The sequence below is a fragment of the Pongo pygmaeus genome, chromosome 7 (assembly GCF_028885625.2).
Source record: "Pongo pygmaeus isolate AG05252 chromosome 7, NHGRI_mPonPyg2-v2.0_pri, whole genome shotgun sequence".
NCBI lineage: Eukaryota > Metazoa > Chordata > Mammalia > Primates > Hominidae > Pongo > Pongo pygmaeus.
In genome coordinates, this window is record NC_072380.2 from 93295655 (window position 1) to 93313210 (window position 17556).

Consider the following 17556-nt stretch of genomic DNA (forward strand, 5'->3'; position numbering starts at 1 on the left):
AGCCAGCCAATCCTCAGAAGCAGAGACATCTAGCTGACTGCAAGCTGACCAAAGACACAGGCATGAGCCCAAATGAGACCAGAAGAACCTCCAACCTAAGATGGCCCAAAGTATAAAACTGTAGAATGAGGAGCTGAGTAAATCGCTGTTGTTTTTAAGCTGTTAAGTCATGGAGTGGTTTGTTATGCAGCAAATGTTATAGGAGGTATTATTGTCCTCATTGTACTAAAGAGGCACAGTAATTTGTTCAAGGCAAACTAGCTGGTAAATGGTAAGGCTATCAGGTTATTATACCTGCTTTAAGGGCCTACACTCTTAGTCACTTCACTGCCCTCTGATGTAAATGAGAAAGTACATGCTGAGTGCCTTCCACATGCTCAGTTGTCGGCTAGACATATTTTCTACGTTTAGAGAACTTACTACCACCATTTTGTTTTTCACTAATGAAAATACAATTTGACGGTTCTCCTTATGCTATTGCCTCCATCTGAAATATATTTTCTACTTATTTTCTACCCTTGAAACCTGCTCAAATGTTACCATTTCTCAGGAACACCCTCTAATGTCCCAAGATAGAACTGAAGTTTTCTACCTGTGGTTGACTGCAAAAAATAACCATAATTGCTCACTCTTTGCTTTCTCCTTGCCCTTTAAAATGTGACTTTTCAGTACCTTCCATCAAGAAATGAAATCTCTTTCCCCACTCCTTGTGTCTAGACTGGGCTTGTGACTTGCTTTGGCCAGGAAATGTGGCAGAAGTGATGGTGTGCCTGTTCTCACACCAGGCCTAAGGTGCCTTGGATACTTAGGCATTCTCTAGGAAACCCTAACTCCATATTCCAACAAATCTGGGTTGACCCTGCTGATGGCTGAGAGGCCAAAGGACCAGAGCTTGGTCAGCCAGCTTGTCTCAGCTAAAGCTCCCAGAAAAGTGAGAGAGCCCCACCAAGATCAGCAAAGATGAGCCACAGCTGACCATTGTTGCGTGCGTGAACCTAGCCAAGACGAGAGGATTGCCCAGCTGAGCCCAGCCTAAACTATCAATCACAGAATCAAGAGCTAAATACATGTTCATCTAAAGCCACTAAGGTTGTTATGAAGCAACAGATAATGAATAAAGATCCTCTGTATTCTTTGGGCATGTTTAAACTTATTTTTGGAACAGCGTATGTATTCAACAAAGGTCACCAGATGAATAAAGAAATGACTAAATATTTATGCAATTACACTGAGATAAGATTTCTCTAACAAAACAGAAATCTGACTTTTTATTTCGAAGTGACTAATTCTATCTTTCCTGGCTGCGAGACAGAGTGATGTTTATAGCACAGGACCTGATACTTAGCAGGTGTGCTCAATAAATGTTAACTCCCATTGATCTTGTAGGTGAAATAAGATGCCAAACAAAAGTCAAAGCAAACACCATGCGTTGACACAAGCAGGATGTTACTTCCTAAATCCTTTCAAAATCAGGACAAACTCTCCTGGTATTTGTAGGATGGAGACTTAGGGCAAGCAACACGTGCTTTCTGTCCCTCTCCAGATATTGGTAAGTTTCTTTCTCTTTGAAAATAACCTTCTTTAAAGAACTTCACAGCTACTCAAGCTACCCAATTACAAAGAGCAGGAGCATTCTGCTACAGAAAGACCTCCCCAGGAGGCTTTCCTTGCTTGTTCTCAAGGCCAGTATTTCTCAACTTTGGCTGCATATTCGAAGGACCTTGGGAGCTTTAAAAAAATGCCTCCAGAGATAGACTTAATTAGTTTGAGGGTACACCTGCACATGGGAATTTAAATAGCCCCTTGGGTAATTTTACTGAGTAGCCAAAGTGGAGAGCCACTACTCAACCTTTTCCTAGAGTGCCTCTACCAGTCAAATAATTATGATCAGATTTAATTTTAAAGGCAGTTCTAAATAAACCTTTTTTATATGTCTATAATCAAAACCCAGCACTGAAATACTACAGCTGGAAAATAATTTCTTATAATGGACAATGACTGGCTCAATAGAAATTAAGAAACAATGATCAGATAAGTAACTTCCTGATAATTAACTCAACAAGCATAATATGAACATTTGGCAAGGTCTTAACTGTCTTAAAGGCCTTAACATAATTAGGTATTCAAAACTTTATTGGCCTAAATTAAATACCACATAACATTATTGACTATACTGAATAACAAATTCAAGCTAAATTGCATTTAAGTGTACACTCTTAAAGCTAAATTGCATTTAAGTGTACACTCTTAAAGTACATTAGCCTAAAATCTTTCTTTCTCAAAGTGTAAATTATCATTTGGATAGTAATACTTTATCACAAATTAAGGTACAATTTAATATTTTAACATGATTTTGAGCTCAGATTCAACATGGGTATTTCAAAACAACTGGTCTTGCTTTCCTAGTACATAAGTGACTCACATGGCAATATGGTTTGGCTGTGTCCCCACCTAAATCTCATCTTGAATTGTAGCTCCCATGATTCCCACATGTTGTGGGAGGGACCCAAGGGAGGTGATTGAATCATAGGGGCAGGTCTTTCCCGTGCTGTTCTCATGATGGTGAATGGGTCTCATGAGATCTGATGTTTTTATAAATGGCAGTTCCCCTGGCACATGCTCTCCTGCCTGCTGCCATGTAAGACATGCCTTTGCTTCTTCTTTGCCTTACACCATGATTGTGAGGCCTCCCAAGACGGGTAACCGTGATTCCATTAAACCTCTTTCGTTTATAAATTACCCAGTCTGGTGTATGTCTTTATTAGCAGTGTGAGAACAGACTAATACAGTAAATTGGGACCAGGAGTGGGGTGCTGCTAAAAAGATACCTGAAAATGTGGAAGTGACTTTGGAACTGGGTAACAGGCAGAGGTTGGAATAGTTTGGAGGGCTCAGAAGAAGATAAGAAAATGTAGCAAGGTTTGGAACTTCCTAGACACTTATTGAATGGCTTTGATCAAAATGCTGATAGTGATATGGACAATAAAGTCCCTGCTGAGGTGGTCTCAGATGGAAATGGCAAACTTGTTGGGAACTGAAGTAAAGATCACTCTTGCTATGCAAAGAGACTGGCAGCATTGTGCCCTTGCCCTAGAGGTCTGTGGAACTTTGAACTTGAGACAGATGATTTAGGACATCTGGTTGAAGAAATTTCTAAGCAGCAAAGCATTCAAGAGGAAGCAGAGAATAAAAGTTTGGAAAATTTGCAGCCTGATGATGCAATTAAAAAGAAAAACCCATTTTCTGGGAGAAATTCAAGCCAGCTGCAGAAATTTGCCTAAGTAATGAGGAACCAAATGTTAATCACCAAGACAATGGGGAAAATGTCTCCAGGGCATGTCAGAGACCTTCACAGCAGCCCCTTCCATCACAGGCCTGGAGGCCTAGAAGGAAAAATGGTTTAGTGGGCCAGGGCCCCCCTGTTCTGTGCAGCCCCGGGACATGGTGCTCTGCATCCCAGCTGCTTCAGTTCCAGCCATGGCTAAAACGGGACAACATACAGCTCAGGCCCTTTCTTCACAGGGTGCAAGCCCCAAACATTGGTGGCTTACACATGGTGTTGGGCCTATGGGTGCACAAAAGTCAAGAATTGAAGTTTGGGAATTTCCACCTAGATTTCAGAGGATGTGTGGAAATGCCTGGATGTCTAGGCAGAAGTTTGCTGCAGGGGTGGGAAGCTGATGGAGAACCTCTGCTAGAGCAGTGTGGAAAGAAAATATGGAGTTGGAGCCCCTACACAGAGTTCCCACTGGGGCACTGCCTAGTACAACCATGAGAAGAGGGCCACTGTCCTCCAGACCCTGGAATGGTAGATCCACTGACAGCTTTCCCTGTGTACCTGAAAAAGTCACAGACACTCAACACCAGCCTGTGAAAGCAGCCAGGAGTGGGGCTGTACCCTGAAAAGCCACAGGGGTGGAGCTGCCCAAGGCCATGGGAGCCCACCTCTTACATTAGCATGCCCTGGATGTGAGACATGGAGTCAAAGGTCATTTTAAGGTTAAATGACTGCCCTATTGAATTTTGGACTTGCATGGGCCCTGTAACCCCTTTGTTTTGGCCAATTTCTCCCATCTGGAATGGATGTATTTACCCAATGCCTGTACCCCTATTATATCTGAGAAATAACTAACTTGTTTTTGATTTTACAGGCTCATAGATGGAAGGGATTTGCCTTGTCCCAGATGAGACTTAGGACTGTGGACTTTTGAGGTGATGCTGCAATGAGTTAAGACTTTGGGGGATTGTTAGGAAGGCATGATTGGTTTTGAAATGTGAGGACATGAGATTTGGGAGGGGCTGGGGGTAGAATGATATGGTTTGGCTGTGTCCCCACCCAAATCTCATCTTAAATTGTAGCTCCTATGATTCCTACATGTTGTGGGAGGGATCTGGTGGGAGGAGATTGAATCATGGGGGTGGGTCTTTCCCATGTTGTTCTCATAATGGTGAATGGGTCTCATGAGATCTGATGGTTTTATAAATGGGAGTTCCCCTGCACAAGCTCTCTCTTGCCTGCTGCCATGTAAGACGTGCCTTTGCTTCTTCTTTGCCTTCTACTATGATTGTGAGGCCTTCCCAGCCATGTGGAACCATGATTCCATTAAAACTCTTTCCTTTATAAATTACCCAGTCTCGTGTATGTCTTTATTAGCAGCATGAAACAGACTAACACACGTGGCAATAGGGTTCCTTTTTGTGATTATTTAATTCTTTTTTTGGTAGAGTTTGAAAGTGCTGAAAAATGATGGGTAATCTTGTTTTAAGCTACATGTTGCATATATGCTGCATGCAAATTGCTTTAATGCCAAAATTTCATCCTCAATAAACTCTATGCTGTAATCACAAATGGACTTCCAACATATATTCAGAGTCAGAATTCTCCAAGCCACAGGTTCTGAAAAATCTGGTTTGATCCTCTGACTTCACAGATATGAAAAATGACATCCAGAAAGGTTAAACAAGTCAAACAATGTCCACAACACTAAATGGCTGGGAATGGAGCCCAGGTCATCTGAGCCTGCATCCTCTTGCCCCGCTAGGGGCATCTGGAAGATAATAGCGGAAGTGTGTTCAAGCCCTACAGAAACAGGTAGCAGGGCTGGATTTGGTCCCCAGCTTTTGCCAAATACTTGGATTTTGCCAGCCTCTGCTATAGATGGCTATGTTCAGTAGAAGACATTGACAACAGGAGGTATCGTTATAACTTTGTATACTTCAATTCTTCTTATCACAAAACAGGCTGAAGTCAACTATGGTTATTTAATACATTAGTTATAAATGCATTTGCTGTATTTTTTCTAGTCTATTATTAACATCTTACGTCAGCATGGTACATGTGTTATAATTAATGGACCAATACTGGTACATTATTATTATTATTTGGATTTCCTTAGTTTGCACCCTATGTCCTTTTATTTTTGGTTCCAGGATCCCATCTAGGATGCTACATTACATTTAGTCTGCTCATTTTTCATTACTTCGTGTGTGTGTGTGTGTGTGTGTGTCTCTGTGTTTGTGTGTGTGTGTGTGAGAGATAGAGAGAAAGAGGGAGAATATGAGTATTTCTCTTCTATGTAGCAAATTAAGGGCAAAATCCTACAAATTACAATTCTCACGTTCTCTAATGTAAAAGAAAAGGGCAGATGTTAATGAAGTAATCTGTGGTTTCAATTATGAGGAAAACATTGTGGATTAAAGGAAGGTTAGGTTAAAAAGAATTTGACATTTAGAAGGACCTGGAAACAGAGTTTCTGATTCCAGCATGGATTAACAAAATCTAAAAAGCAAGAAATGTAGCAGAGTAGTGTGAGAATTTAAAGTAATAAAAGTCAGTTCACATAGAAGCATGGTAACGCAGAAGAAAGAAAAAACATTGTGCAATTTGTCACCATTTACTTTAGAGGAGTCTGCATTTTTAAAATCCACAGAAATGCAGTGATAGTTTCCTTGCCAGTATTTGTGTAAAACATTTTCCAAACAAGACTGATTCATCTTACTCTGAAATGAATTGTTAGATCACAACAGTGAATGTTAAGGCATTTGCATCCCTTATAGAAATGCCAAACATTTTACTATGCCTGATGCTGTACTATAAATAGGGAAATTCAAATGCTAAAAATGTTCTCTAAGTTGCCAAACATAGTTCTTTACCATGTACTTCCTGGTACAAATGACTTGTTCTTCCAAAGTCTGAAAATGAAAGCTAACTGCAATTCAGAAAAATGTTGCAACTTACTTCAATTAATTAAATGTAAAAGTTATTTCATTTCTGTATATTTCTTTTTCCTTAGATCATATTTATTGAAAGTCTCCTTTAGACATTTACCAAAGTTTTATTAAATCATTGTTAGTCTGATAACAGTTGGGTTTTAAAATTAACAATTGGAACAGCCAAGCAATGTCAATACTGCTGGAAAATAACGATGCTTATCTAAGTCATTCTGAATTGTTAGCCACATTTGGATGTAATAGTAGATGTAAAATTTACTTACTATATTTTTTGTAAATAATATATGGGCACAATAGTGTCCATAAATCAATATATTAAAGGTAAAAGGTATTTCATTTCACAATAATGCCCATATATTATTGGGAAAATTATACTAATTTATAATTGGCATTTCAAAATAGTATTAATATCTATGTATATCTTCAATAAAAAGAGAACATAAACAACAGTATAGGGATTAGTATAACATATTTAAGGTTAGTATTCATTTGAAGAGGTGATCCCTGATTTTTACTGAGAGCTGGGACAGGAAATTATAGGAGATTTTTCTATGATGTGGACAGGGCAAAGCACAGCAAGAACTGCTTTATAACATTTTCTTCAAATCAGCTGACTATCCCATTGGCCTTTAATCTCCCTTCTGCAACTGGCCAGACCTCATATGATCCAATTACCAGTAATCTACTCCAGAACAGCAAGGTTCTCTTTAAATTGAATACAAATAATTATTTTAATATCTTTTCCTGGCTTCTTTAAAGATTTCATGTTTTTTGACTTGCATAAATTTTTGCAAATCTCCATGGAAGATATTTTAATTATTTTAAACTTTTATGGCACATAAAAAGTGACTTAAGTAAAATTACTTGATTTTAAGTTAATTATTATTAAAGGTTACATTAACAAGTTCATTTAAATACAAATTTTACTAATTCTAGTTTGACTTTTTTCTTATTTAACAGTGATGTGCTACTTAGTCTACTTTAAATTCATCATGTAATGAAATGCATGACTTGTAGACAAATTTTTGAAATGACAAATGGGCATATACTTGGTTTTGGGACCAATTATATAAATTTCATGCTACAATTAATATGTCATGATAGATAAAGAGATAAAAGTTTTCATTCATGAATATTTGGTAATCTTGCATGTTGGACAAAAATAATCAACCTACAATAATTTTTGTGTTTAATTATAAAATAATGAGACAAGATAAAAAAGCTTTAGGCTGCTGTTTGTATGCATTTCTCTGCAGTATATATATATTAGTGTTTCATTTGACTCTGTTGTCAGCTTATCAGGAACAACGTAAGGAGAGAGAGCGAAGAGAGAGAGAGAAAAAGGGAGAGAGAGGGAAAGAGAGAGGGTATGAGTGATATTTATTTCTAATAAATCAAGGCCAAATTATATATGATTATCATTACTTTTTCTTTTATCAACATTGAATTTTATACCATATAAATGTCCTAATAGACTAATATAAAACTCTACAAATACATTAAGATATTTAAGATTAAAAGAATAATGCAATAAACACACACGTTTAGGAAATAAACACCCAGTTTAGGAAATAAAACATTATCTACACCACGAAAAGTCTGTAAGAATTTTGACCAGATGACTGCAAATGATAATTGTCACAACATCAGTTGCTTCTTCTGCTTACTGTCTGTAATCAGTTATCCATTCTATGTATAAAGTAACAGTAAATGACTAATTATAAAAACTAATTAAAGCCCCCATGGGGGCTTGCAGTGTTTATGTGAATCATAAGCATGTTCACTCATCTGCCTGGCACTAATAGCTTCACATACGTTAAGAGGTCCTGAAGCAGTATCATTTTCTAAAACGTATTTAAGTAATCATTTTATTTATTAATAATTACTTGAAAAGTAGAACCTAGGTTTGAACCTTTACCACCCTGAACAGCATAAAATCCCTGGGACAGCTTTGCATCGCAGTGATTTTGTGAAAAGGCTGTTGGAAACCCCGATCCAGGCTCGGCCAATGCTAAGTTAGAGATGCAGGAAGGAGAAGGGTGCACCCAGAACTGATGTGAGGATGCACAAAGGAGGCCATCTGGAGAGCAGCTGACACCCCCGGGCTCCTGGCACACGGCCCCTCCAGGATCTAGAGAATACTCCGGAGTCCAGAGTCAAGACTCAAACACCTCCACATATACGCAAGTTGGGATGGGCTACAACATGTAATGGTTCCGTAAATGAAGATGATGTATATTAAATGTATGTATCCACAGGACCTATGAAGTGTATCTACTGAGGTTCCAAATCTTGGTGCCATCCCACCACAGAGCTGAAATTTCTACCTAAAAGACTAAAGGGCCATACCACAGAGTTAAAAGCCATGGGAAAAATTTGTTCAAACTGGGAACAGTTGTTTCTTTTAGGAAAATGTTTGTTTTTAGTTTAGGAGTCTGTTAATTACAAAGCTATGGTCATAGTTCCCTTTTCAAACTGTTCCTTAGAAAGCATAGAACCAAATTTGGTTCTATCATACTAACTACGAAGGATTTCACAGAATGTATTTTGCATAATAACTTCCCTCCTTCTTCCATCTTTTCTACCTTACATACTCTGTGCCTCATTTTACCCTCACCAATTTTTCATTTGATGTGTTGTGTATTGTATCTTATTCTTAAAACTCTTCTGGAACAAAACAGTCACCAGCTTATAAGGATGAAAAAAGCTTAGGGATAATTCAGTTCTATCCTCCATATTTTACAAATGAGAAATTTCAGGCTCTAAGGTCCCAATAGCTATCAGTTTAAAAAGGGACTGGAATTTAGAGACCTCAAATGTAGCTTATTGATTTTCCCTCAATATCTGTTTGCCTCCTGTGACAGTGGATTTTTTTTTTTTTTTTACCTCTCCTTAAGACAACACTGACCAAATGATATTGACAGACATTTTCACCCACTTGAGAAAATATAAAATTTAGGACATTCTGCATTCTACATGTTGCTTTGGAGAGTCACAAGAAAATTCTGAGAAATCCTGCCATAAGTAAATCAATTTAATTTTGCTGAACCCATGTCTCCCAAACATATCCAACCATGAATAAACCTTTGTTTCTTTTCTCTTTTGGGGGCGCCCAAATGAGAGAGAGCTGCACCCATAAAAGTCCTCAGATTCCACTTTGGGAAGTTCTGGGTTAAGACAAGGCCTCCAGGAGCAACTGTCTAAATCCCCATGGCAGTGGGGAGGGAGGAATGGTCAAATGTCCATCCTGGAGAGTGGCTGCTCTCCACACTGGCAGGTCGTGCTACACCGCCATGCCCAGGGCCATGGTATGTCAAAGGGCCCAGGACCCACCAGTGAAGAAGCTGTAAAGGAGGGGCAGGGCAGTACCCTGGTCCTTTCTCCACATGCTGCTCGGGTGTTCCTCTGCAGGCACGTCACAGGATGCAGTTCACCCTGACAGCCACGGGAGGAGGTGCCTGGAATCCTGTTTACCATGTAACATTAGTCCGCACCCACTTTGAATTCTAGAAGGACAGGGATGACAAATTCTTCCTCCACTGCAGCAAATGCCATCAGTCAATGGGGACAGAGTTCCAAAAATGACAACATAACATGGTGTGTGTACCTCTGTGGGGGCAGTGTGTGTGTTTACAGACCCTAAAGGGGCCTGACAGTTAAGCAAGCTCTGCTATGGTCCAGGAGACACCCATGTTTAGATGCATGGAGCCCTAATGCCTAGACCCTGGAGTAGATGCCAATGCTGTTTCTACCCTTCCTTGGGAAGTCACTTACCCTCTCTGAGCTTTAGTTTCCTCTGCGGTAAAACAGGAATGTTAATAATAGTAATAGGGTGATCGGGCAGATTAAAGTTTAATACTTGCAAAGTGCTTAGACCAGTGCTTGCCTCGCTGTAGGTACAATATAAATGTTTGTTAAATAAAATAGTATCATTCACCTATAGCCCCAGCTACTCAGGAGGCTGAGGCACGAGAATCGCTTGAACCTGGGAAGCAGAGGTTTCAGTGAGCCCAGATAGCACCGTTGAACTCTAGCCTGGGCAACAGAGCAAGGCCCTGTCTCAGAAAAACAAAACAAAAAAACCCCAAAATAAAACAGTGTCATTAAGTGTTTACTCCAATTTCCCTCCACCGATAAACACTTTCCTTCACACTAGATGGTGACACATAGCATTGGTGAAACAAGGCCCTTGCATGCCTTGCTTTAGGGCATCCTCCCCCGAGCCATGATGATGACACGCATGAGGCCCGTGCCCACACTGACTTAGCTGCCTACAGGCTCTCCCAGCTTTCTGGCGAACTGTGGTCACAGGTTATGGAGACCCAGCTGTCACTGGTGTGTGCTAAAGATCAGGTCTCAGTGGTTACCGGAAATTCCGCAGGAAAGGAACAAGCAGGCAGGATAGGAGGCATGGCTGCTGAGTCACAGATGGGCCAGCAATTACCCTGCACACGAAGGTGTCTTCCAGGGACCTGCCAGTTCTGCTGCTGCAGGCAGCGCCTCCGAGGAGCCCCTGGAGGGAGCAGGAGAACCTGTCCCTGCCTCGACCTCACGTCCCTCAGTAATCCTTAACTTAGCTGTGAAAAACAATAAAATAAAAACTGCTTGAAAAACAGACCAAAAAAATGTACCAAATAGAAAGAATAAAGGGAGCTTATTCAAGCCTTGGTGATTTTTTCTTGCTATCTTTGTGATGTACTTGAAAATATCATCATATAAATATATTTCTATACTTTTTTTTTTGAGACAGGGTCTTGCTCTGTCACTCAGACTGGAGTGCAGTGCTATGATCTCAGCTCACTGCAGCCTCTGCCTCCCAGGATCAAGAGATCCTCCCACTTCAGCCTCCCAGGTAGCTGGGACTACAGGCATGCACCACCATGCTTGGTTAATTTTTGTGGAGACAGGGTTTTGCCATGTTGCCCAGGCTGGTCTCGAACTCCTGGACTCAAGCAGTCTGCCCACCTCGGCCTCCCAAAATGCTGGAAATTTAGGCACGAGCCACCACAGCTGGCCAATTTCTGTACATTTTTAAAAAGACAAACAAATGCATCATCAAAAAGATTGTCTAACAAATACATTTTAAAAGACTGAGAAACTTAAAAACAACAAAGCAGATAATATGTGTGAATCATGTCACAAGTGGTGGAGTAAAGGACCTGCTTTTGTTACATAAGATTAACCCTTACGTAGGCTACATAAAAAGGGATTTGCAATAATCCAATGCTCTACTGTATACTGACACTACCACAGATAGAATTTTAAAAGTCTCATAATTTATATTATGTAGTTTTTATAAAAATATCCAGGGAGCTGTTCTTAAGAATACAGGCCAAGAGGCCGGGCGTGGTGGCTCATGCCTGTAATCCCAGCACTTTGGGAGGCCGAGGCGGGCGGATCACGAAGTCAGGAGATCGAGACCATCCTGGCTAACATGGTGAAACCCTGTCTCTATTAAAAATACAAAAAATTAGCTGGGCATGGTGGCGGGCACCTGTAGTCCCAGCTACTCGGGAGGCTGAGGCAGGAGAATGGCGTGAACATGGGAGGCGGAGCTTGCAGTGAGCTGAGATCGCGCCACTGCACTCCAGCCTGGGCGACAGAGCGGGACTCCATCTCAAAAAAAAGAAAAGAATATAGGCCAAGATTGGGCAGCCATGATAAATTTCTCTTTAAGCCTAAAGACGAGGGTCCCCTACAGCTGCTGTCGGGGCTGCTGGGTGTGGGGCAGGCTCTCCCACTCTCTAGCTCACATACTGTCTGTGAACACAGCAGCCTGGCACACATGCACACACACGAGGTCCCCAGACACCTGGTGCTATCAGGGCCCATCATATTGCGCAGTCTCTGTGCTCAGGGAGAGGTGGGAACACATAGCCTCAAGAAGCAGAAATGCCAGGCCTCAGTCATGGCCAGCTCAGTTTCCAGTTCAGGGTTTGCATGCTGCTTTGAGCCTTTGCTTTTATAGTTGTTGCCTTTAAAGTTTTGAACATTTGGAGCATGGCTCCCTCTCACTAGCAGTGCACCTCTTACCTCAATACACATCTTTAAATGCGTCTTTTTTTTCTCTTAACTTTGGCAGCATACACTTGCTTCTGTGAACCACCAGATGACGTACATAGGCTAATTTTCATTTGTACCAATGTGAATGCTGACGTACAAAGGGCAATATCAAAGCAGGTCTAGTGTGTTCATCAAGCATTTCTAAACTTCCATGATTTTAATTCTTGTTACTACAGTACTTGGATAGGCATACTGCATCTTAAAGACTTTTTTCATGTAACACAGGCATAATGCAATGTGAAGAAAATTATCACTGAAAGGAAAACTGTTTCCCCAAATTATGACTTACGTCTACAGTAATGAGAAGCTATTAAAATAGATTTTCGCAAAATCTCTAAGCTGATCTGCTGCTTAGAATTTTGAGATTTCCCACTGCTCTGCTATTTTCCCATTCTGTACGCACAGCACAGATTCCTGCCAAGCCTATTACAGTGAACAAACAATGTCCTCTCTGTCAGAACAGAGAATGAATAGTATCACAAAATTCTCCTCTAATGTACAGCCTACATTTCCCTCACCCCAAGCCCTTCAGAAGAGAATAACCAGGATGAGGACCGAGGAGGAAAACAGGACTCTCCCCCGGCCAATCTGAAACTGCTTTCCAGAACACTAAGGGCTAGGTAGTATCAACCGTATCATATTAACTTCTAAACAGAGAAAGTTGACAAGTTTATTTTCTTTTAAGGGGGATCACGTTTTTGCATTTCTGTGTGTGTGGGTACACAAATATCTTTATAAGGAAGGAGGTGTTTCATCAGATAAAATTTTAACAGGTGTTTCATCAGATAAAATAAGACAGCTTTTAGCTACAGACTGAGCAGCGACAGGGGAACTTCATAGAAATGACACAGCAATTTGTGCTAAAATATTGGCAGCTAATCCATGAATGCCAAAGCTGACTATGAATTCAGCTGCTTCTGTTAAGCCTTTATTCCCACTAAGCTCATGATTCACAAAGAAAGCGCCTAGAGTTACTCCTCTGAAACATATAGTATCATGCTGACAGATCCTTCTTTGGTCTCTCTCTCTCTCTCTCTCTCTCTCTCACACACACACACACACACACACACCCCACACACACACACCCCTCCCCACAAGAGGCATTAAAGATATGATTTCCAAAACAAGAACTTCATGAAGCATTTCTCACAAACCAATGAAAAGCTTACTAAAGGCTTACTTAGCAGGTATTTTCATAGAAGAACATGGAGTTCCTTAAAATCTTTCATACTTGTCTCAGTTGGTGTAAAATACTATGATTCAGGCTTTCCCCTCTTGTGACATGAATACAGCATATATTTTATTTTAACCTCTAAAGGAAACTACTCATTTTTTTCCTCATAAAGGATGAAATGTTATTTTCATAATCGAACCCCGCTGGCTTTTGTGTTCACGAGTATCTGTAACACGAGAAAAAAAGGCCAGCCTCTTCTTTCCTCCTCATTTCCCACACATTTTTCGTACAGCTCAGTGAGCTCCCAGATTCTGATGGCATTCTCCTGGTAACACGTTTAGAAGAGGCTGCAGGATACCCCCACAGCACTGCTTTCTTCTCTCTCTCTCCCTCTCTCTCTTTCTCTCATATCACTCTAGGTCTGTATGAGACTAAACAATTAAATCTTTGTGCTGTACCACTGCCATTCAAAAATTCTAATGATGTGTCCCTTTATTGGTACAATGATAATATTTACCTTGGAGGAAATGTTTGTCCAGAAGAGTATTCCAAGTTCTGGCAATGTATTCCCTTTGAAATGCTGCGGTGAGAGTTCGCTCTTCTTTCTTGGCCTATAGCCAAAGAGAGGGAAAGTTAGAAAAAAAGGCAGATGGATATACGCTGTGAAAGATACTTGTTCAGTTCACTGTAAAAATGCTAGTGTACTTATGCCAAACACTGAGATTTATATTCTTATATTCCTTCCTGAACAAAGCAAACTGAAATGTAGAGGCACAACTATAGACAGTAATAATTAAATAAAAAAAGTTCCTATCTCCCCATCCACCCAAAAATAAAAAAAACTTCCTATCTCCCCATCTACCCAAAAATAAAAAAAACTTCCTATCTCTCCATCCACCCAAAAATAAAAAAAACTTCCTATCTCCCCATCCACCCAAAAATTTTTAATAAAAAAACAGCCAAGTAAGTATCTAATCAAATACAAATCAATTTACTTGCTCTTTCCATATTTTTCCTAGTTTATGCCAAGTGAACTTCTGTGTTACTACAGTGATACTAAAATTCAAATAACTGTTTTCTGAATTTGAAATAAAACGAGTGATTTGTTTGAAAAGAGCATTTATACTTTTTGGTAAGGTAAGCTGTGATTCAGTTCTGAACATTTCTTATTAGAAGGAGACTTCGGTGCAGCGTGAACAGTGTCACCTGGACGACATGCAGATCTAGCCCTGAGTTGTCCCTTCACGCATTCTGCTGTGGAAATGGGGAAGATGTTCAGAAAAGAGAGGCCACATGGTCGACTTCCCTCGCTCTCCCTCCTGATTCAACAGCTCCCCAATCCTACCTGTTGTTCTGCTGTTTTTGGTGCCTAGCCCTTCCTCCAGCCCCCCTTCCTCTCTAGTTCTCTTCCCATCCTCAAATAAGTCTCTCCCATATTGAACACTTACTTTACATAAGACACCATGACAAGTGCAGTAAGAAAGGGAGGAGGGGAGAGGGACGGAATGAATGAATGAACGAACGAACGGATGAAAGAACGGCTGTGTTTATGCTCTAAGGAGAATATCTTGGCTGTTGACTAAGATTCAGAACCTCTCAATCATTTTAACCAACTGAGGCATAATTCCTGATTTCTGACATAACAAATGGAGTGGAACATGAGCCTTCTAGATTTGCATCTACTGACGTTCTTTTGTTAGAACACATATTATCATCTTAGACTGTGTGTTGCTTTCTCTGCTAGCAGAGTCAGCAGAATATTTATGTTATCTTGAGGTATATCTATTGTTTCCCTGACAGTTAGAAAGTGAGAAACTGCTGTCTTTTGTTTGCCACTGCATTTAGCTACATTATTATTTTCTTTTAATAAGTTTAAAAAGATCAGAACAAGACACACAATCATGGGCTGTCTTCTTCTAAGCCGACTCCAGGTCTTTCTGCTGTCAATCTCATCAACTAGGAGACAGTGCTTCGCTGGGTGCAGGGCTTGATAGACAAGTGAGTTCCCAAGCCATCGTTCCACTCTTTTATTGGACTTCAAGTCAAGCCTCCTTCTGAACCCCTGCCATGCAGATATATTTAGATGTGGATTCCAACCATAAACCTCTTCACTTTTTCTTGTCATCATGGTCAATCCAGGGAATTCTCCTGAATTAGCCAGAAATATGAGCAAGATTTAATTATCTAAATCAAATTGCTGCAGTTAAAAGGTAAAATTTAAAGAATTAACAATTTTTTAAAAAATGTCAAATTCTATAAATGTGTATTAAAAATAATGTTTGGATGTGCTTTCTCTATTACCAGATATGAGTAAGATCCTGATTTGAAAATTGGAGACAAGATTTGACAGTTAATTTAATAATATAAAAATGGTGCACAGTTTTGAATTTTCAAAATATACATTTTGCGACTTAAAAATATTCCAAGGAAACAAGGTCATCAAGACACTGTGGTGCAGTCATAAGGATAGACATACAGAACAATACTTTAGCATCCAGGAATAAACCCATATATTTATATTCCTTCAATTATATGGCCAATTGAGTTTTTGGCAAGGCTATTCAATGGGGAAAGAACAGGCTTTTTCAACAAATGGTTCTGGAACAACTAGACAGCCATATATAAAAGAATAAAGTTGGATCCTTAACTCAGACCACAGAAAAAGTTAATGCAAGATGGATCAAATACCTAAATGTAAAAGCGTAAACTACAAAACTGTTAGAAAAAAAACCGAAGGGCTAAATCTTCATGAGCTCAGATTTGGCACAGGCACGTGACCCCAAAAGCACAAGCCAACTAGAGAAAAAACAGATAAACTGGACTTCATTAAAATAAAAACATTTGTAATTTAAAGGACAATATTAAGAGAATGAAAAGACAACCCAAAGAATGGGAGAAAATATTTGCAAATCGTATGTGATAAGGGACTTATATATAGAATATATAAATAACTCTTATAACTCAATAATAAAAAGACAACCCAACCAAAAATGGGCAAAGGATCTGAAGAGACATTTCTCCAAAAAAGACACACAAATAATCAATAAACACATGAAAAGATGCTCAACATCACAACATCAGTAGCCATCAACAAAGTGCAAATCAACCACAATGAGATACCACTTCATACCTTCCTAGTGATTTGCACTTGGCCATAATAAACATGTGTAAGCTAATAACAAGTGTTAAGAGGATGTAGAGATATCAGAACCCCATGCCCTGCTGATGGAAATGTAAAATGATGCAGCTGCTTTCAAACAGTCTGTTAGTTCCTCAGAATGTTAAACAGAGAGTTACCATGGGACCCAGCAATTCCACTCCCAGGTATACAGCAAAAGAAATGAAACTATACATCCACACAAAAACTTGCACATAGATATTCACAGAAGCATTATTTGTAATACCCAAAGAAGTAGAAACAATGCCCCTCAACTGGTGAATGGGTATATACAAAATGTGGTATATCCGTACAAAAGAATAGTATTCAGCCATAAAACAGAATAAAATACTGGTACATGTTACAACATGGATGAACCTTGAAAACATGCTAAGTGAAAGAAACCAGTCACAAAAAAACATATTATATGATCTTGTTTATAAGAAATGTCCAAAATAGGCAAATACATAGAGAGAGAAAGTAGATTTGTGTTCCTTAGGGCTAGGGGAGAGGGGGTGATGAAAATGTCCTAAAATTGATGGTAGTACTTTAAATGGATGACTTGTATGGTATGTGAATTGCATCTAAATAAAGCTCTTATGAAAAAATTAATTCAAGATGGATTAAAGACTTAAACGTTAGACCTAAAACCATAAAAACCCTAGAAGAAAACCTAGGCATTACCATTCAGGACATAGGCATGGGCAAGGACTTCATGTCTAAAACACCAAAAGCAATGGCAACAAAAGCCAAAATTGACAAATGGGATCTAATTAAACTAAAGAGCTTCTGCACAGCAAAAGAAACTACCATCGGAGTGAACAGGCAACCTACAAAATGGGAGAAAATTTTCGCAACCTACTCATCTGACAAAGGGCTAATATCCAGAATCTACAATGAACTCCAACAAATTTACAAGAAAAAAACAAAC

General features: G+C 39.6%; 1 protein-coding gene across 3 annotated transcripts in view; it reads right to left on the reverse strand.

The window, feature by feature from the left end:
• Positions 1 to 17556, reverse strand: part of PAG1 (phosphoprotein membrane anchor with glycosphingolipid microdomains 1) — a 152718-nt gene that overhangs the window by 55625 nt on the left and 79537 nt on the right. For 2 of the 3 annotated variants that reach the window (XM_054498164.2, XM_054498165.2), the window contains exon 3: positions 13986 to 14079. The gene's annotated coding sequence lies outside the window, so the exon portion shown is untranslated. Of the gene's footprint in view, positions 1 to 13985; positions 14080 to 15365; positions 15617 to 17556 lie in introns of those variants that run through there. The other variant, XM_063668933.1, reaches the window with a different exon arrangement.